Raw genomic sequence first — 21,749 nt, 5'->3', positions numbered from 1 at the left:
TGGAATATATTTTTTAAAAGCTACTAAGATTGAACAAGTTTTGCAAGGAAACAATATACAAGATAAATAAATAAAACAATTACATATTTTTATTATAGTAATAAATCAGAAACCAAAATTAAAAATATTAAAATAGCATCAAGTATAGAAGCACTTCCAGAATATCAAAGTAAGGACTTTTTAAAAAATCTGCTCTTCAAAAAAGCAGTGATAATTGGCAAATTTGTTAAAATCAACTTTTTAAGAGCTCTGAAAATTAACCAAAGCCTTGAAAAAATGCAAGTACCATTTATTCAAGAAAAATGACTGAATTTCATAAAGAACCTTCCTATCTGCTTTGAGAATAGCAGGGAGGGTGAAGGGGATGTTAGAACATTTTATGTTGCTATGGATGCTGGGATTGCAGAATAAGTAATAGGAGCATTGAAAAATGAGTGGAAGAGTGCCTTTTATTACTACACTAAATTATGTATAATAGAAAGCCTTCCTAAAAGATGATTTCAGATTTTAGCTTTATCTTTTATGGGGTATAACTATACAATCTCAAATGTAAGGTATTTTTAGTAAGGCTAAATTATATTTACATAGATGATAAAACAATTGTTTAAAAATTTTAAATTATCAACTAGATCAATAGTTTTGTTTATATAAAGCTATGACTCATATTTGTGATATAATAATTGTTTTAGGTAGCTAAGATATTTAAACATCAGGTTATTATTTCACCTGTAATAACCACATAGATAGCTATTTTGTCCTCCAGCAAGGTAAATATTTGCTAAAGGATAATATATTTTATAGAACAAATAGATATCTGAGATATTGCATTTTTACCATTAAAAATGTTTTTAACCCCAAGCTCTAGATGAAAAAGAAGTCAGTAATAAATTATTCGTTCCTACAAAAAAAATGTTTTTTAAAATTCTATGGTTATTCTAGCTAGATGCTAAAAATTCAGCCAAATTGTTTGATATTGTAAAAAGCAGCCTGATTTAGAGACACTGAACCAACAATTTTTATTATTTTTATTTTAAAATAGCTTCCTACAGTTTTGTAATTTAGATCAGTTATTTGGATAACATAAGCAGAATCATCTTAATTTTGTTTGTTCTCTGAAGTTCTTATTACTAAAATCTAAAAATCTGGAGAGGGGTGGTCTCAAGATACTGAATTTGTAACACATTTCATTCTAAAAGTTCTGCACTTGGAATTAAAACTCAACTTGACATTTCTAAACTTTATTAAATTTACTATCAGTCAGAACATTCTTAGAACAGAACATTTTCATTGAGGCAAACTATTTTGGCTTGACATTTAGGACTCAATTATTTTGGAAGGCCACTTGCGCATTAACTGATGCATTCATATTCTGTGGCCAAAGATAACCAAAGCTTTTAAAAAAAAGAACTCCATTCTCACTCCTTATTGTTTGTTAAGTGATCTTTATCATTAAACTTATATTTCTGAAACAAGAACTTCCTTTGAGATTACTTTTACTCTAGAAATACAGCAAATACTAATGTACTTAAGTTAGTGATGTGAGAACTCCGTTTTAAGGCCCACTAAGACTTATGCAGTATTCAAGCATCTTTAGTGAAATAACTAGGTCTTTGGTTCCATGTACTCTATCAATAATTAGATTAGTTATTTTGCGATCTCCATGGCAAGAGTTTGAACTAAGAAAAACAAGGATTGGAAAGGCTGACATAGTAAATGCCTAGGGAATATGTAGTTAAGAATTTGTTTTCTTCACCTCAGATCTTTTGAACAAATTACTGCCCATCTGAGCATTGCAATACTTTACTTCCAATTTTCTTTGAAAGCAGTCCAAAATTTTTATGACTCTTCTTCAGAATAAAATAACACCATCACATAAACCAGTCTTTAGAAGAAATATAATTTATATCTAAACGGACAAGCAAAAATAAATTTTTCTCTTTCCTGTGATGTGCATCCAATCCTATTTTCCACAAAACTCTTAATAGTTCAATCTAACCTGCCACCTGTTGAAATAATCTCTTATCTTTGTCACTGTCATACAAAAATCTCTGCACTGGTTCCTTAGGGCCCTACAAATCAGATATGACTCTCCTCTTTTGGTTTTTACCTCCTTGGTAGCACTTTATATTTTCACTATATTTCACATTATTATTATAGAAGGAAATTTTTAAATGTATTATCAAGAAAATAATCTTTCACCACATTTACTTATTGTATATGAGATTGTTAAACTTTTCTTATAATATAGACCTCTTTAAAAATCTAGAAACCTTGGAGTTCCTGTTGTGGTGCAGTGGAAACGAATCTGACTAGGAACCATGAGGTTGCAGTTTTAATCCCTAGCCTTGATCGGTGGGTTAAGGATCTGGCATTGCCATGAGATGTGATATAGGTTTCAGATGTGGCTCAGATCTGGCATTGCTGTGGCTCTGGTGTAGGCCGGTGGCTACAGCTCCAATTAGACCCCTAGCCTGGGAACCTCCATATGCCCTGGGTGTGGCCCTACAAAAGACAAAGAGACAAAAAAAAAAAAAAAAAAAAGAAAAGAAAAAAGAAAATCTGGAAACCTGTATCCTCCCTGAGAATATATACTTTTTGAATTAAGACTTTTTTTTTTTTTTAAGAGCAGTTTTAGGTTCACAGTAAAATTGAGATTTCCTGTATATTCTCTACCTCCACCATTATCCATAGCCACCACCAGAGTGGTGCATTTTTTACATCTGATGAACCTGCAATGACACATCTAATTACCCAAAGTCTGTAATTTACATTAGGGCATACTCTTGGTGTATATTCCATGGATTTGGACACAGGGACATAAATACATAATGACATGTATCCATAGTGATGGCATCATTCAGAGTAACTTCATTGCTCTAAAAGTCCTCTGTGAAATACCTATTCATTCCTTTTCCACACCCCAGCCCCTGACAACCACTGATCTTTTTACTCTGTCCATATTTGGCTTTTTCCAAATATCATATATTTGGAATCAGATAGGATGTAGTCTTTCCAAATTGGATTATTTCACTTAGTAATACACATTTAAGGTTAGTCCATGTCTTTGGATAGCTCATTTCTTTTTAACACTGAATGATATTCTATTGTCTTGATAAACCATAATTTATTAATCCAGTCACCCACTGAAGGACATCTTGGTTGCTTCTAAGTTTTGGCAATTGATGAATAAATCTTCTATAAACATTTGAGTGTAGTGTAGACATAAGTTTTGAATTCTTTTGGGGAAATACCATGGAGTACAATTTCTGGAACATACGTAGGAGTATGTTTAGTCAAACTGTCTTCCCATGTTCTGTACCGTTTGATTCCCACCAGCAATGTATGAGACTTTTTGTTGCTCCACTTTATCACCAACATTCAGTTCAGTTGTTAGTGTTACAGAGTTTGACCATTCTTATAGTTGTGTAGTATCTCATTGCTGTTTTAATTTGCATTTCCCGGATGACATATGATATGACACATCTTTTAATATGCTTATTTGCCATTTGTACATCTTATTTAGAGAGGTATCTGTTAATATTTTGGACGATTTTTAACTGAGTTTTTTATTATTTTTGATTTTTAATTTTCTCTCTGTATTTTGGATAACAGTTCTTTATCACATCTGACTTTTTCAGACATTTTCTCACAGTCTCTGGTTTGTCTTTTTCTTTCTTTCTTTCTTTCTTTCTTTCTTTCTTTCTTTCTTTCTTTCTTTCTTTCTTTCTTTCTTTCTTTCTTTCTTTCTTTCCTTCCTTCCTTCCTTCCTTCCTTCCTTCCTTCCTTCCTTCCTTTTGCTTTTTAGGGCTGTACCCATGGCATATGGAGATGCCCAGGCTAGGGGTCAAATCAGAGCTGTAGCTGCAGGCCTACGTAACAGCCACAGCAATGCAAGATCCAAGCTGCATCTGTGACCTACATCTGGTTTGTCTTCTAATTCTTTTGATATTATTTCTACGTATTCTGCTATTGTTGAATGAAGTAGGCTATAGATGTCAATTAAGTCCAGTTGATTGATGATGTTATTCAGTTATGTTTTTACTAATTTTATACCTGCTGGATCTATTTCTTAGAGAGAGAAGTGTTGAAGTCTCCAACTATGATAGTGGATATGTCTCTTTCTCTGTATTTTTATTAGTTTTTGCCTCACATGTTTTGATACACTTTTAGGTGTGTAAATGTTAAAACTGTTAGGTTTTTTGGAGAAATGCCCCATTTATCATTTATCATTATATAATGCCTGTCTCTTTCCTGATATCTTTCCTTATATTGAAGTCTATTCTATTTGAAATTAATATTGCTCCCTCTACTTTTTTTTTTTTTTTTTTTTTTTTTTTGCTTTTTAGGGCCACACCTGCAGCACATGGAAGTTCTTGGGCTAGGGGTTGAATTGGAGCTATAGCTGCTGGCCTACACCAAAGCCACAGCAATGCCAGATCCAAGCTGCATCAGTGACCTGCACCACAGCTCATGGCAATGCTGGATTCCCCAACCCACTGAGTGAGACCAGGTATTGAATCTGCATTCTCACAGATCTAGTAGGATTCGTTTCCTCTGCATCACAATAGGAACTCCATACTTTGTTCTGATTAGTCCTTCACCCATTTACTTGCAATCTATGTGTGTTTATATATTTAAAATGAATTACTTGTAGTTGGTTCTTGATTTTTTTTTCACTTTGACAATCTCTTTTTTATTAAAATATAGTTGATTTACAATATTTCTTTTTTTTTTTTTTTTTTTTTTTTTGGTCTTTTTGCCATTTCTTGGGCCACTCTGCAGCATATGGATGTTCCCAGGCTAGGGGTCGAATCGGAGCTGTAGCCACCGGCCTAAGCCAGAGCCACAGCAATGAGGGATCCGAGCCGCATCTGCAACCTACACCACAGCTCACGGCAACGCCGGATCCTTAACCTGCTGAGCAAGGCCAGGGATCGAACCCACAACATCATGGTTCCTAATCGGATTCGTTAACCACTGAGCCACGATGGGAACGCCCTACAATATTCCTTCAATTTCTGTTATACAGTAAAGTGACCCAATCACACAGTTCCCTGTGCTGTACAGTAGGGCCCCATTGCCCATCCATTCCACATATAACAGTTTACATCCCAAAACCCCAAACTGCCCATCCATCCCACTCCCTCTTCTCCCCCCCACCAGGAAACACAATTCTGCTCTCCTTGGCCATGATCTGTTTCTGTTTTGTAGATAGGATCATCTGCACCATATTTTAGATTCCACAAATAATTGATATCGTATGGTATTTTTTTTTTCTGGCTTATGTCTTTCTGGCTTAATAAACCTAAGAGACAAAAGATCTATGCTCTGAAAACTATAAGATGCTCATGAAAGAAATCAAAGACAACACAAACAGATGGAATGATATACCATGCATTTGGATTGGAAGAATCAATATTGTCAAAATGACTATACTGCCCAAGGCAATCTACAGATTGAATGCAATCCCTATCAAATTACCAAGGACATTCTTCACAGAATTAGAACAGAATATTTTAAAATTTGCTGGGAAATACAAGAAATCCCGAATAGCAAAGCAATATTGGAAAAAAAAAAAAAAAAAGAAAATGGAGGAATCAAGCTTCCTGACTTCAGACAACACTACAAAAGCTACAATTATAAAAACAATATGGTGCCAGCACAAAAACAGAAATATAAATCAATGGAACAGGATAGAAAGCCTAGAAATTAATCCAAGCACCTATGGTCAATTAACCTATGACAAAATAGGCAGGGCAGGAACATACAGTGGAAGAAAGATAGTCTCTTCAATAAATGGTCCTGGGAAAATGAGAAAGCTACGTGTAAAAGAATGAAAATAGAACATTAACACCATACAGAAAAATGAACTCAAAATGGATTAAAGACCTAAATATAAGGCTGGATATTATAAAACTCCTAGAGGAAAATGTAGGTAGAACACTCTTTGACATAAATTACAACACTTTGTCTTTTAATTGGTATACTTAGATGATTGCTGTTCAGTATAATTATCCATATATTTGGATTAATATCTACTATATTTTTTTCTGCTTTCTATTTGTTGCCCTTATTCTTTGGTATTTTTTTTTTTTTTTGCCTTTTTAGGGCTGCACCTGAGGCATATGGAGGTTCCCAGGCTAGGGATCCAATTGGAGCTACAGCTGCTGGTCACCACCACAGCCACAGCAATGCAGGATCCTTAACCCATGAGCAAGGCCAGGGATCATACCCGTGTTCTAGTGGATACTAGTCAGGTTTGTTAACCACTGAGCCACGATGGGAACTCCTCTTTGGTACTATTTTTGATATCCACTTTTTTCTGCCTTTTGTGGTTTTAATTAAGCATTCTATGGGAGTGTCTGTTGTGGCACAGTGGAAACAAATCCAACTAGTGTCCGTGAGGATGCAGGTTCAATCCCCGGCCTTGCTGAGTAGGTTAGGGATCCAGCATTGCCATAAGCTGTGGTGTAGGTCGCAGACGTGGCTCAGATCCTGCATTGCTGTGGGTGTGGAATAGGCCAGCATTTACGGCTCTGATTTGACCCCTACCCTGGGAACCTCCATGTGCCCATGTGCCACAGGTGTGGCCCTAAAAAGAAAATCATTTATTATTTTATTTATTTTAATTTAAATTTATAAGTAATTTTTCTCCCTCTAGTTTCCTTTAGGATTATTTTTTGCATTCAATTTTCTGTATTTTAAAAATTATATGCCTAGTTGTAGTTTTGGCATTTATCTGCTTGGTACTATTCTCTGAGCTTCCTGGATCTGTGGTGTCCGACACAAATTTGGGGAAACTTTCAGTCATTATTATTTTAAATAATTATATTACTTTCTTCTCCTTTTAGTGTTCTATACTTTTATATAACACATTTTGTAATTGTTTCACAGCCCCTAGATATTCTGCTCTGGTTTTTTTCAATATTTGTTCTCTTTGCTTTTCAGCTTTTTAGGAGTCTATTGATATATCTTCCAGCTCAGAAATTCTTTCCTTAGCTGTGTGCAGTTTATTAATAAACCCATCAAAGTAATTTCTGTTACAGTATTTTGCATCTCTATCATTTATTTTTGGTTCTTTTTAAGGATTTCTATCTCTCTGTTTACACTGCCCATCTGTTCTTGCATGGTGTCTATTTATCCATCAGAGGCTTTCCATATTAATCATAGTTGTTCTAAATTCTTAATCTTATGTTTTCAACATATCTTCCATGTGTGATTCTTATGTCTCTTCTGCCCCTTCAAAATGTGTTTTTTGCCTTCGGTATGCCTTTGAATTTTTCTTGATAGCCAGGCATGATAAAATGAGTAAACCAAACTGCTGTTTTATGGTAGTAAGGTTTTAAGGAGGGGAAGCTTTCTAATTTCTATGATTAGGTCTCAGTCCTTTACTGAGCCTTGCCTCTGGACTATGAACTTCACAAGAGTTTCTCAAGTTTTTTCTTCTCCCACTTAAGTTGGACAGGCGGGCTAGAATGAGCTGGAGTTGAGTGTGTTCCTTCTCTCATGTGGAAGGCTAAGAGTAGCTAGAGTTGGGTATTTTTCCTCCCCTAGGTTAATTAGGTTAATTAGATTTCACAGTTTTTAAAGCATTTGGGCCAAAGATAAAACAGTATTTTAATTTGCTTATGGAATCAAATCAAGGCTTTTTATTTTTATTTTTTTGCTTTTTAGGGCCACACCTGCAGCACATGGAAGTTCCCGTGCTAGGGCTTGAATCAGAGCTACAGCTGCTGGTATATGCCACAGCCACAGCAACGCAGGATCTGAGCCAAGCCTGTGACCTACACCACAGCTCGTGGCAACATGGGATCCTTAAAAACCACTCTGGGGGGCCAGGGATTGAATCCGAGTTCTATGGATACTAGTTGGGTTTGTTGCTACTAACCCACAATGGTAACTCCAAGTCAAGTCTTTTTAAAACCTCTTGTCCACAAAGTTAATTTCACATCTACTTCGCCATGACTTAATCCCCTGGTTTACCTGAGAAGACTGACTTTGCCTTACTTGAACTCTTTTTATTTGAGAAGACAGCTAAGTCTTCTCAAAGGTGGATCTTTTAGGTTCTCAAAGATGTCAGTGACTTGGGTTTAGATACTTTAGAGAAATTGCTAATCCTCTAAATTTGTTTCCTTTATATAAAATGAGATTAAAATATATCTTACCTTATAGGATTGGTGTCAGTATTCGTTGAGAAAGGCTTCTGAAGTGCTTGACCCAAATTAGGTACAGAGTACAGTTCTTACTAAATGTTGGATAACAGCACGTTATGTTTTCAGTAATCATAATGATGCAAGGAGTGTGATAACCTCCTTCCAATTCTTTCAACACAACACTTTTAGATTAATTTTCCTGATGTATATATGTTCTTTCACCCATTCAGTGATTCACAAATGTCTTCATCTTACAGGTACTTCATATGAATCAGTGCTCTAGAAGCTGGGAACACAGATGTGAATAAGATAGAGTTCTTCTATTGAGTGCCTCACAATCTATCCCTCATTTTAAGAAACATTCACTAAACTCTAATTGCCTTTGGAACTGATTCTAAAGGTCTCATATTTAAGGCTATCCACTTTATGCCTCTTAACACTCAATCTGACCTCATCATCTGCCATTTCTCCTCTGAGACAATCAAATTGAATTACTTATTGTACCTCAAATGATCTTAAAGCTTTCCCATTTTAAAGTACATGATTTTCATGTCCTCTTTCATCTTTACCTTAAGATCTACAACCATTCTTCAAGTATTATTTTATCTTTTGTTGAATCCTATAACTCATTGAAAATTTTGGTTTCTCTGAAACCATCCTCCAGCATCCCTGCACATTTCTGATGGTATTTCAATTATTTAGCCTTCTGACTTAATTATATAAATACTAGTATTTTTTATCTGCCTTCTAGTCCATATCAAGCATTATTATAAATTCTTTGAGAGCTGTAACTCTTATATTTTTGTGATCCTTTTAGTGCCTAGAAAAATGTTTGTACATGTAATAGAGTATACATTTTCATTTGAACAAAAATAAATACATTCAGTTACTTCACTAACATCATATTAAAAGCAAATATTTATTTTTTATATGAGCCTTTTTCTTCTTTTTCTTCCTCTTCTTCTTCTTCTTCTTCTTCTCCTTCTCCTCCTCCTTCTTCATTTTCTTTTTTGGCTGCCCCAAGGCATATGGACTTCTGGGACAGGGATGGAATTTGACTTGCTGCTGCAACCTATACCAAATCTGTGGCAACACTGGATCCCTAACCTACTGTGCCAGGTCAGGGATTGAACCCATGCCTTCAGCAGCCACCTGAGCCTTTAGCAGTGACCCAAGCTGCTGCAGAGATGCCATATCTTTAACCTGCTGTACCACAGCAGGAACTCCTGAAGTGTCCTATTCTTGATGGATGGTAAAGACCACTACTTGCCCACTAATATCCATTTTCTCCTTTTTTCCACAATAGTGTAATTTCCAGCTGTGTATATGACTGCCCAACTAAAGGCTAGGTTTCTCAGTTTCTCTTGGTGCTAGGTGTGCTGATATAACTTCATTCAAGTTAATGAGGTGTGGAAAAAAAGTGATATGTATGACTTCCAGGCTGTGTTTTTAAAGAGAGGGTAGACACACCCTCCCTTTTCCCTGCTCCTTTTTCATTGGCTGAAATGTGGTTGTGGTAAAGCCCCCTGGGAGCATATAGATGAGAGTAATGAAATAGAATTCATATTTTAAGCCAAGACAAGAAAAATTTTAACATAAAATTTTCCTCTGCGTGCTTGGGCTTCCTCCCTCCCCTCTAGTGTTCATTGTGTATCTGCATTATATGTTAACCAGACTTCCTCAATGGCAGCAATACATGCTTAACAATAAAGATCACTTTTTTTCTTCCTCTGGTGCCAGCCATGTAACTCCTTAGAAGACAACATTCCTATTTCAATCCTGTAAGGGGTCACAGTGACCCACCCGTTGCCTCGTATGTGCAGATAACTTTGGTTAACTTTATGCACAATGCCAATATATCATTTCTCTTAAAGATAGCAAGTGGTACAGAACAGACTGGGCCAGAAAAACAGGGAATATCCTGGGCCACACCTGATGAAAATTCTTAGTTTAAATTCTTTCTTATGAGCTTATTAATGTTACTAGGTGAACTACTTGTACTATGTAAAGATTATTGTTTCTTGTATTACCAAATGTGTGACTGAGCATCCTATAAAAATAATAGTGACTAGGCAACTTGATATGTTTGACCAAATATATATATATATATATGATCAATGGTTTTAACAATATAAAACTCTAGCTATGGCAAGAAGCAACAAGAGAGAATCAGTTTCTGGGCCATAACAGACTAGTAAAACAGGCAGAACAAAGGCTTTTGGCTACTCCTGTTAACAGGGCCTACTCCATTTATAGCATATTGAGTGGCCTATCAATGAAATCCTTAGCTGAATCGGGAATGACAATACAAATGCCTCCCAAATCTTGGTTAAAATTAAGACTGAAAGGTAAGGGATTATGGAATAAAGAATGTTGCCTACCATCCAGTTCTACAAGAACTAAGCCATTAGCCACTGCAGTCACTGACCTACAATACACCCTGAACGGAATTCAGGATGAAGATCAAGATGAGATACTTTGTGCTCTGGGAAAACTGGCAGAACTGATTCATTATTTTCAGGAAAAACATTTATGAATTCAGTTTCTTGCATCTTCCCATATTTAGAAAAACCCTGAAAGCATTAACTAAGATATTTTCCCCTTGATAATAGCACAAACCTTCCACCAAAGTGTGTGCTTGATTGCAGGTATCCCTTTGCCAAAATCCATACATACTAGCTTCTCCCCCTTATCTCTTCAGAATAGTCCTCAGAACGTTTATGAAAGACTGGATTCTGGGTTATAATTCTTAGGTTGGCTCAATCAAATTTCCTATTTCTTTCTTAGATTGACTACTGATTACTTTTTTCATCAATAGGAGTAATACCGAAGGTTAATGTGAACAAGATAGAAAGAGCCCGAGTGTTTTATCTCAGGCAGTGAGCAAACCAGCCTGGACTTCTTATGGCCAAACTGTTAGGTAAAAGCGAAGTGAGATCCCGCTTTGAAGAATTTTCTGTCATCGTGATTGTTTGTTAAAAAGCCTAGCCTTTATCATAAATAAAAGGCCTTATTAATAACCTTATTTTTAATCCTATATTGTTTTGAAGAGTAGAGGTAGCTTTAGATAAATATACCAGAATCCTAATATAAAAATTTGAGATTAAATGAGCAAGACGTTTTCACTATGTATTAAAAAAAGAACATGTTGGAGTTCCCCGTGTGGCACAGTGGGTTGAGGATCCAGTGTTGCTGCAGCCATATGGCATAGATTGCAGCTGTGGCTCAGATTCAGTCCTTTGCCTGGGCACTTCCATATGCCACAGCTGTGGCCAAAAAGAAATATTTTTAATACAGGAAAGTCAGAACAAAAGTAGAAAACATTATGAGAAAAACTTTTCTCTTAACCTTAAATGAAAATATGTTAACATGTTCAAGATGTCCAAGGTAGGTATTACATTTCCTAGTATCTGAGGAGGACACTGTGGCACACAAGCCTTTCTGTGTCCCCTATTTTTTATTTTTAGAGAATAAGCTTCAGCCTCCATGACCTTCTCTGAGTTCCAAAGAGCAGGTTCAAACAGTTGCTAATCAGGAAAGAGAGGGGAAGCAAAGACAAGGGAGGAACAGTCAGGAAACAGTGTAGCCATGGGCCCTGATCCTGGTTCCTCTTCAAGGAATATACATAGCAACATCTTTGAGTTCTTCTCAGGACTAAAACCCCCAACAAATGAAAACAAGAGAGAAGGACCACCAGAACAAGTTTTGGGGCCACTAAAGACCAACTTTGAAAAAGAAAGAAAGTTTGCATCTACTCTGATCCTTATCTGTGGCCCCATTTTCTACTTCCCAACTATGAAACCACTTTCCAGTTTCTCCCACAGGTGGGCACAGTCTTTGGCGCATTAGCCTTCTGTGGCCTCCTTTGCCTGGCAAAGCAGTAAAGCTATTTTTTTTCTCCTTCACCCAAAACTCTCTCTGTGTGTTTCTATTTGGCACTGATGGACAGAAGCCAAGTTTTAGCAATAAGACCAAGATTGGATTAGCATAACAAAACTAAACACATTCTTCTTTATTAACAACTTTAGAGTAAAAGTGCTTTGCATTCTACTAGTGAAATTTTCAATTCAGTATAAGAGGCTTTACAACTTCAGCATGATCTCTCATAGTTCTTAACAGTTTTCCTCTGCTTTGGAATAATTTGAATTATAAATAGGGCTTGGAAGAAATTTCTAAAATGTTTTGTGGATTACTCAGTGATTTTCTATATGCAAGCAAATGTATATTTACTTAGCACATACTGTTATGGTCATTGCATGTGGGTCAGAAAGAAGAATTTTCTGGATCCAAAGCAAAGTGAAGAAAAGTCAAGTTTATTGAGACAAGGGACACTGTTAACACAGTGGGCTGACTTCCTGATAATCAAGGAGAGCTGACCCCGAGTGTGTGGTCATATCTGTTTTTATAACCCAGGGAGGGGAGAGGTCTCACAATACACTCCTTGACCTGCCGATTGGTTGGGAAAAGAGGAATCTAATGATACACTTGATGGTATGTTAGGGCATATAATGCCCCTGTGGTGAGGAGTGAGACACATACCTTTCCTAGTAGGGGGCGGGGAAGAGAAGGCGAGTTTGCTCAAGGTAGGGGAAGGAGCATTACAATGAGATGGGTGCAGTGATGATAAGTGTCTGGTAATTCTTATCCTGGCCAGAGGCTTTGAGTTCAATGTCCTTGAAGAGGCCTTGAAGCCCAACACATACTATGGCCAACCAGCTACCTGGCAGCGTCAACTTTAACAAATTATTTTGTACTGAAAAGCACATTGTTAAACCAGGAGTGCACTGGGGCATGCTAACATTTCATTTCTTGTCATGGAGGAGTAACACTAATTTTCCCTTTATCCTTCTAGATTCTTAGTTGACACACCTCCCAGTAATAAAAAGACAGATTAACAAGAGAAAAACAAACAATTTTAATAACATGTGTACTTCCTGTCTCCATGAGAGAGCCCTAAGAAAACTGAGTAACTCCCCAAAATGGCCCAAGCCACCACCTTAAATATTATCTCTGGCTAAAGACAAAAAAAGATGTTGGTAAGAGAAGGAAGCCAGTTAGAGGAGGTTATCAGGCAAAGCATGGTAAACAAGGGTAAGATTGTTTTACAGATTTAAATCAGTTGCTGTCTCCACTGATATGAATTTCTAGATGTTTAGTCATCCTCCTCTTGTACAGAGAGGAAGGCACCTTACAAATGGAGATTTCCCTTATAAATAAATGTAAATGTCCCTTACAAAAAGTAACTTCTCTTCAGTTTTCAGAGCTTCTTCTGCGTCTGCTTTTTCTTAGGTTCCTCTGTGTCAGCTCAAGACAGACCTTATGCAAAGAGGCATAATTTAGAGGGTGCAATTTTGTTCCACTTCAGTGTCTATAGCCTCAAATTAGGAGTTTTTTTCCTTTCTGCCCCACTAAAGGCATAGGAGATGTTTAAAAAGCCATCTTACTTCCATTTTCACTAGTCTTACTAATTAAGCAGTGTCTTACTAACAGGTTGGTAGTTTTTTGTGGTTGTTGTTAGAAGTTTTCCCCTCCTTGGGCAGTTTTTCCTTCCTACTATAAAAAATTAATAAGTAGAAACTCTGATTAAAAGGAGTCGGGAGACCAGAAGGGGGAGCTGCCATGCCCTGCTGTGATAGTAGAGCCCAAGAGGAAGAAGAAAAACTCTTCTTTCTGGGCAGTGGCCCAGCCAGTGAAAAGCCCTGGACTCCATATACTATAGCCTTTATACTTCCTTTTCCTCTCAGTGAATGTTTTCCTTTCCTTGCCATTAGGAGGGACTTGCAGGTGGCTCACCATGATTGCAGACCTTGAATTGCAATTTTCTGCTGATCCCAAATAACTTCATCTTTGCTGGAAAAGTATCTGGCAGTCTGTTTATTTCAGGTTAACACTAGAATGGGGAACAAAGACTAAGAAGAAATTGAAAAAAATTGCTATCTCAAATCTTCTTAGTTTATGTAGCAAGCTATGTTTTATCTATAGACTCAGGGAAATTGCTTGTTTCAAAGCTTATTTAATCCTTAGAGCTGGAAATAGATCAATTTTTGTCCATTTTTTCTCAGAGCCTAGTCATTTGCAAAATGTGTTCCACTTTTTTTTTTTCTGAAGAGGTTCTGACCTTCAACTAGCATTTAAGTCATACATGATTATTACAACTTAAGTTCAAGTAAAGATCAGAAAGCACAGGCCAGCAGAAAAAGATCTAATGCACTAAAGTGTGTCACATGTAAGAGAGGTGGAAAAAAAGAACCTATTAAACAAACACAGGACTTTAACTTGAAGTAAATTATTAGGTAGAGGAGGAGGACAGACTGTCCTTAAAGGCATGGGTTGTATACTTTGTAGTATCATCTGTGCTGACCAAGAAGAAAAGAGCCTGAATCACATATCTGCCAACACTGTACCTGACACTGCAAGTTCAAATAGAGGAAAGTAATTGAATATGGTTGAACTAATGCCAGGAGTCCAAAGAAGAGGCTAGACTTGATAAGTTGAAATGCCACCCCAGAAGGCAGTGAATGGTCTCATTTTCTCAAAGTCCTTCCCTCTGGTTTATACTATTATCATTCATCTTACTAAGTGAGAAATTAAAAAAAACCAGAGCAAAGCAATTGTTTTTCCTGTTGAAAAACAAAATTAAACTGAGTAAAACTAAAGATCTACTTGACTTTATTCAACATTTCCTGGATCAGGCAGCATCCCATCTAGCAAGTAGAAAGGCGTTCCCAGGAGCTGTGCAGAATGGAAGACTTTATAGGTAAGAAGGTGAGACAAGGAAATTAAAAATGTGATTATTTCAGGCAAGGTCACTTTCCTTTAGGGGAGGGCAGTGGGTTTTATAAGGTAAGTTACCTCACTGTTTGTTGATGAAGAAATTCCAAACTGATTGGTCTAAAATTCCACTCCTGGTAAAAAGACTGAAACTATAGTTAGTTTAGATATTAAGTTTTGGTAGGGATTTATACAAGTGACTCCATTTTGGGTTTGCTCCTTTTTAATATTCCTAATGTTTGTTAGGTTAATGGAGATAATCTATTATCATTTATTGCTAAAAATGGACACATTTTATTTTAGAGAAGTAAAATCGAGGATTTCATTATCTCATTTTTTCTTTCTTTTTTTTTTTTTTTTTTGGTCTTTCGAGAGCTGCACCGATGCCATATGGAGGTTCCCAGGCTAGGGGTCAAATCATAGCTGTAGCTGCTGGCCTACACCACAGTCATAGCAATGCCAGATCCAAGCCGCACCTGCGACCTGCACCACAGCTCACGGCAACACTGGATCCTTAACCCAGTGAGCAAGGCCGGGGATCGAACCCGCAACTTCATGGTTCTTAGTTGGATTCGTTTCCTCTGCACCACAATGGGAACTCTGTATTGTCTGATTTCTTAAGTAGGCTAAAATTCATGCTAAATATATTTTCAAGTAACATTTTAAAAATGGATTTAGGGACTCTGTGTTCCAAGGAATTATTGGTTTTTTTTTTTTTTTTTTGTCCTCCCAAACTTAGGTTTTTAAGGTTTTTAAAACTTAGGTTTTTAATTTACTATAGTATGAATTTACTAATTAATACATTTAATTTTCTAACAAACTAGTATAGAGGAAGTTGATAACACTCAACTTTTATCTGATACCTTGGCTTCAGAAATTTTTAATATTGAAACTGTTAAAGGGAAAATCCCAAGAAACCAAACCTAGATTTAATACCTAACTTAATTGCAGTTTAAACTTTTCCAGAAAAGTAATCTTAACTGGCTACTCTGGAATTTTCTATTCAGTATCAATGAGATAATCTGTCACATGGGCCCTCTCCAGCTCCCAGAAAAAGAAGAGGTAATATCTACTGCAATTCCTTTCCCCCAAAAGAGATGGCCTGGCCTGAAACAATTCTTGTTTTTTTCTGCTAATAACTCATTGCGTCTTCTATAAAAACCCTCCATTTAATCAACTCCTCAGACCATCTTTCTATTATTAGATAGATGCTGCCTAATTCATGAACTGCTGAAGAAAGCCAATTAGATTTTTACTCAGTTGAATTTTTTAAACAAAACAAAATATTAGTATAGAAATTCTGAAGACAAAACTTTAGTTGACTTATAGAAAAGAAGAGGGGAGAGATCAAAAGAGTGGAATAGAAGAAGCTGAGCTCCCCTCCTCACCCATGAACCCATCAAAAATACATCTGCTTGTAGAGCAGCTCTCATGAAAACAAACTGGAGACTGGCAGAAAAACTCTTCTACAACCAAGGCTGTAAAGAAAGAGCCACACAGATCTGTGTAAGAAGGGAAGAGAAGCAATCAGGTTGGGACCCAATACCCCAGCAAGGAACAGTATAGAGGGAGGGGTACATTATGGTCTTGGAGATCCTCCATGGAGAATGAAGCACTACTCAGGCACCCCAGCCCTGGGGTCTGACACTAGGGAGATAAAAATCAATGAGTTACAGGAGGGCTATAAGAAAACCAAGACTTTGCTTATGAAAAACATACACGTGCTTGCTTACTCCCTGGAATGAAGTGGAAAAGCAGATTGAAACTACCCGGGGCTCTGGTCAGTTTTCTGTAGTGCTCCAGGCTCTCTTGCTTCAGCACATCTACCTGCTGGTGTGAAGGCTGCCATTACTGAGGAGAGTATGCACTTGGGGGGATGGAAACCACACTGAATCTGAATGAAGAAAAGGTGGGCATTGCTGGTACATGCAGAGGAGGAGGATTAAGAGGTATCTGGAGCTCTGACTGACTTGTGGGGACATCCAAACCTGCTTCAGGCCCTGCACCAGGTGCTACCCATTCTGGAATCAGCTCAGACATGAACTTCAGGGCTTCTGATCCAGAACCTTGGTACCAGACCCCTCCCCCGATAGGGCGGTAACAGCCACCAAGCAGAAAGGGAAACCCTAGCACACACCTGGCTCTGACTCCAGCCCCTCAATCTCTAGCCTCACCTCCCATTAAGGTGATGGCTGCCAGTACACTCTGGGGAAGAAAGACATCAGCCATGCTCATTTCAGATCCAGCTCTTTAAACAAAACACAGGTAAACCACACAGGGAGCTCCCAAATAAGAACATAATTCCAAGATGGGAATAGGTAAGGGGTTCCCTTATGACACAGTGGGTTAAGGATCTGGTGTTGTCATTGCTTCAGCTTAGGTCACTGCTGTGGTACAGGTTTTATCCCTGGTTTTGGAACTTCCACATGCCATGGGGCACTCCCCCCCCCCCCAAAAAAGCTGGGATAAAGTCAGAGAAAGTTAAACAGAATAAGACAGAAGAATGTTTGAAATGAAATAACAAAGAAAAATCCCTGAAAAATCAACTAATGAAACAAATAAATAATTTACCAGAGGAAGTATTCAAAACATTAGTAATAGAAATGCTAACTGAACTTGGGAAAAGAATGGATAAACACTGAGAATTTTAACAAAGAACTAGAAAATATAACAAAGAACCAATGAAAGCTGAAGAATACAATAACTGAAATGAAAAGCATATTAGAAGGAATTAACACCAGACCAGGTTATACAGAAGAACACGTAAGTGATCTGGAAGACAGAATAATGGAAATTGCCCAATGAGAACAACAACCAAAAAAAAAATTAAAAAAAAAAAAAAAAAAAAACCGAGGACAGGAGTTCCTATTGTGGCTCAGTGGGTTAAGAAACAGACTAAGATCCATAAGGATGTGGGTTTGATCCCAGGCTTTGCTCAGTGTGTTAAGGATCCAGCATTGCTTCAAGCTGCAGTGTAGGTTGCAGATGCTGCTTGGATCTGGCATTGCTGTGGATGCAGTATAGGCTCACCGCTGCAGCTTGGATTTAACCTGTAGCCTGGGAACTTCCTTATGCCTCAGGTGTGCCCTATCCCTAAAAAAAAAAGAAAAAATGACAATTTAAGGGACCTGTGAGACAACATCAAGTACATTAATATTCACATTATAGGGGTCCCAGAAGAAGGAAGAGTGAAAAGGTAAAAAGTGAATTTCATAAAATTATGGCTGAAACTTTTCCCAAAGCTAAAGAAAGAAAAAGATTCCCAAGGAACAGGGAGCACAGACTTTGGCAGGCTATACTGTCTAAGCCTCAGTGTTCTTATGTTGCCCACCCAAGGAGATGGTAAAATGATTGAAAGAGAATGCATGTAAAGCTCCAAGAATCATCACATTTTATACAGTAAATAGTGGTTGATATTGTTGTTAGCTGTGATGATGTTTTTAGTGTAGGAATTTACATTTACTCTCAATGTATTCCTTTTTAATCTTTTTTTTTTCTAAAGGGCTGCTAGTATGGTATATGGAGGTTCCCAGGTTAGAGGTTTAATCAGCTGCCAGCCTACACGGCAGCCACAGCAATGCCAGATCCAAACCATGACTGTGACCTACACCAAAGCTCACAGCAACACCAGATCTTTAACCCATTGAGCAAGGCCAGGGAACAAACCTGAATCTTCATGGATACTAGTCGGGTTTGTTTCCACTGAGCCACACTGGGAACTCCTCATTTTTAGTCTTTATAGAGTCCTGAGACAACAATTTCTATGTGTATTATTATTGCGTGTACACACGCACACACACACACACACACCCCACTGTTTTTTGCAGATGGTATTCGAGTATTACAATTAATATTCCTGGGTGAACAATACTAGATATTTTTTTCTCTCTACACACTGTCTTTTTTTGCTCTCCTAATGAGATTTATTTCTCCCTGAATGTGATCTGTATTTAGTCTATACAATGTGTGTGATTTACCAAAAGAAAAAAAAAGTTGGCATGTTTCTATTCTTTCACCCTTGTTTTCATTTCTTTGCAATTAAATTTAACAGGTACAGCAGTCAGGTTACATTTTACTTCTTACTTCCACACACCCATATTTTCCTGCTATGCAGTTTTACCTAGAAGAATATAATCAATAATATAGAAGTTATATTGAGGAGAGAGAAGTTGGAGAAAAAAGATCATTTTGATTTAACAACAGAGACAGACCCATCTACTGCGATGGGAAACTTCTCCTGAAAAGAATTTCAATACTTCTTAAAATATTAATCAGAGAAGTTATAATATTATCATAGTAAACTAGATCAAAAATGTTATTCAGTATTCCCCTACACTTGTCTTAAATTATTAAATAAATTATATCTTCAAATAAATGTTATAACCATCAGAAATCATCAATCAGGATTAATGGAGAGGAGAAACTGAGACAAAAATGAAAGTCAGATTAATAGCTATTAAAGCAATTAAGCTTTTAAAATAGTTTGTTGAGACCTTTCTGTGTTGCTGCAGCTCTTCATGATCTCACTGTATCTTTGTCCCTATGTATGTGTGTATTTGTTTGCATGTAATCTTCAGTACAACACTGTAAATTTTGTACTATTTTACTTTTAAAGAGACAGAAGTACAGAGAGTTTAAGTAGTATACCAGGACCAAACAGTGTCTAAGTGTTACAGGATAAACTTAAAACCAACTCTGACTCCAACACCATAGTCTGAAGCACTGCCTGAATAATTATGTGTTTTGGAACACAATCTATCATGTGAAAATATCTATTATGAAAGAATATTATAAAATTTCACATGAGAGATTAATAAGTGGGAAAGTGCTGATATGAGGACATTAGTGTAAATGAAAAACAGGAACCTTAGTAAAGATTTCTTTTTATAATTGCCAACACAACTTGGCCAAATGTACAATACACTAGATTCTCATCCCAGGAATAGCATCATTAGCATCTAAAGCCAGTCAACCATATTTTATGAATAGACACATTAGAGTGATTTAATTGGTATTTTAACCATGAATATTACAGTGTACAGTTGCCAGATAAAAAGTTTTGACCTAATTGACTGACTAGTTAATGAGCTAAACAGTCTATTTAATGACTTCATTAAATTGGTTATCTGTGTGTCAAATCTATTAAAAAAAACTTTATTACATACGTCCTTAAAAACATATCATCTTTTATAAATATAAGTGCATGATAGTTTTTATTTCACATGTTTCATGAATTTGTAGACTGTTCTCCCAGTCCTTAATTATCACTTGTATAAAATTGATGTTTAGTCTCACTAATTCTAAAATAATCTGTAGCTTGTATATGTTCCTTCAGTTTGCCCATACTCTCCTTAAAATAAATGCCAGAAAGAGTGATACCTAGGTTAGATGAAATTTAGACTTTATTGTTTAATATTAAATGGATTAAAGAATACTGATTACTTTGGAATGGAGTAAAATCAGTATGTGCATCTTTTCTAGCAGTCTTCCCCTTGACAGTGTTTTCAAAAATCAACCAAATCATTATGTGTTTTAGGTAGTTTTCAATTTATATGATTACCCCTCTACCATTTTTAATACCTTCTGAACAATTTTCCATAGTTTTTTCTAGTTTCTCTGAGAAACTGTTATGAATAAACCTAGATCTTTAGACAAAATTAAAACTTAATGGTAGATAGTAGTGATACTGGACATTTTCCAATGCGTTTTCACCTTTCAATAGGCTTTCACAAACCATCCCATTGTTAATCTCCAGAAAGCAGGCCATTTCTTAAGTCTGGGGATAAAAGTGGGCATTTCTGCCATGAAAAGAAAATCCAAGAGCTTTGAAGCCCCCTGATGTCTAGGATAAAAGCACTGAGGCTAAAAATCGAGACAGTGAGGACCACGCTTTCTTTATTTATAAATATATGCAGTTTCTATGTTCCCAGCATGCATTTGATGGCACATAAATTACCTTTTTTATTTCATAATGTTTTCTTCCTTATATATACCTGTTTATGTTGTTTCTGTGTATTTACTGTCAAATGTATTTCATACTTTGTGGCAGGTTGTATTTTCCAAAAATGTGCACCTTATTGTTCTTCCCACATGACCTTCTTGCGTTTTTACTATGACATTTCTTCCATGGAGAGGTTGGGCGTATGCTCCCTCCCCTTGAATCTGGATGGACCAGTGACTATTGTGATGTGTCACACTGTGACTTTGGGTGTTAGGTCAGAAGGGGTGATATAACTTCCAGTGGTTTAGGATGTTTGCTCTGTGGACCCAATCACTATGCTTTGGGGAAATCTAAGTAGCTGCATGGAAAGGCCATGTGCGGAGTCCCTCTGATAGAAAGCCTCGATCACATGACATACAGGTAGAAAAGGCATTAGCTGTTAGGCCTTCAAGACTTTTCAGCTGAAGCCCCAAGTATGGACCAGAGATAGCCATCCAGACTTAGCTCTTTTCAAAACATGACCCATAGTATCTTTAAGCACTATGAGTGGTTATTTTTATGCCATTAAGATTCAAGCGGCTTATTTCACGGGAGTAGATAACTTGAAAAAAAAAATCTCCAAATTGTGTAGTTTCTTTAAGATGCCTTTATCTGCTTCTTCAAATGTTTAAGAAAAACATCAAGCCAGACTTTGTAACACAGACTGAATCCTCCTCTTTTTCACTAACTATCTTCAAAAACTTGCCTTTTTTGTTTGTTTTTTTGTTTGTTTTTCTTTTGGGTTTTTAGGGCTGTACCTTTGACATATGGAAGTTCCCAGGCTAGGAGTGGAATCAGAGCTACAGCTGCTGGCCTACACCATGGTCGCAGCAATGGAGGATCCA

General features: G+C 36.8%; 2 long non-coding RNA genes across 17 annotated transcripts in view; both read left to right on the top strand.

Moving 5' to 3' along the window:
- Nucleotides 1–21,749, top strand: part of LOC106507803 (uncharacterized) — a 638,301-nt gene that overhangs the window by 270,916 nt on the left and 345,636 nt on the right. The gene's annotated exons all lie outside the window — the stretch shown is intronic.
- LOC146401026 (uncharacterized) lies at nucleotides 9,688–17,579 on the top strand. The gene is made up of 2 exons (XR_014811974.1): nucleotides 9,688–14,263; nucleotides 15,321–17,579. It is a non-coding gene; the product is annotated as an uncharacterized LOC146401026 (long non-coding RNA).

This window comes from Sus scrofa, chromosome 8, assembly GCF_054392235.1.
Source record: "Sus scrofa isolate SSC_HxYL_T2T_F1_AM1 chromosome 8, Sscrofa_HxYL_maternal_Yorkshire_Landrace_v2.0, whole genome shotgun sequence".
Taxonomy (NCBI): Eukaryota; Metazoa; Chordata; class Mammalia; order Artiodactyla; family Suidae; genus Sus; species Sus scrofa.
This window is presented reverse-complemented; position numbering and strand designations above follow the sequence as displayed.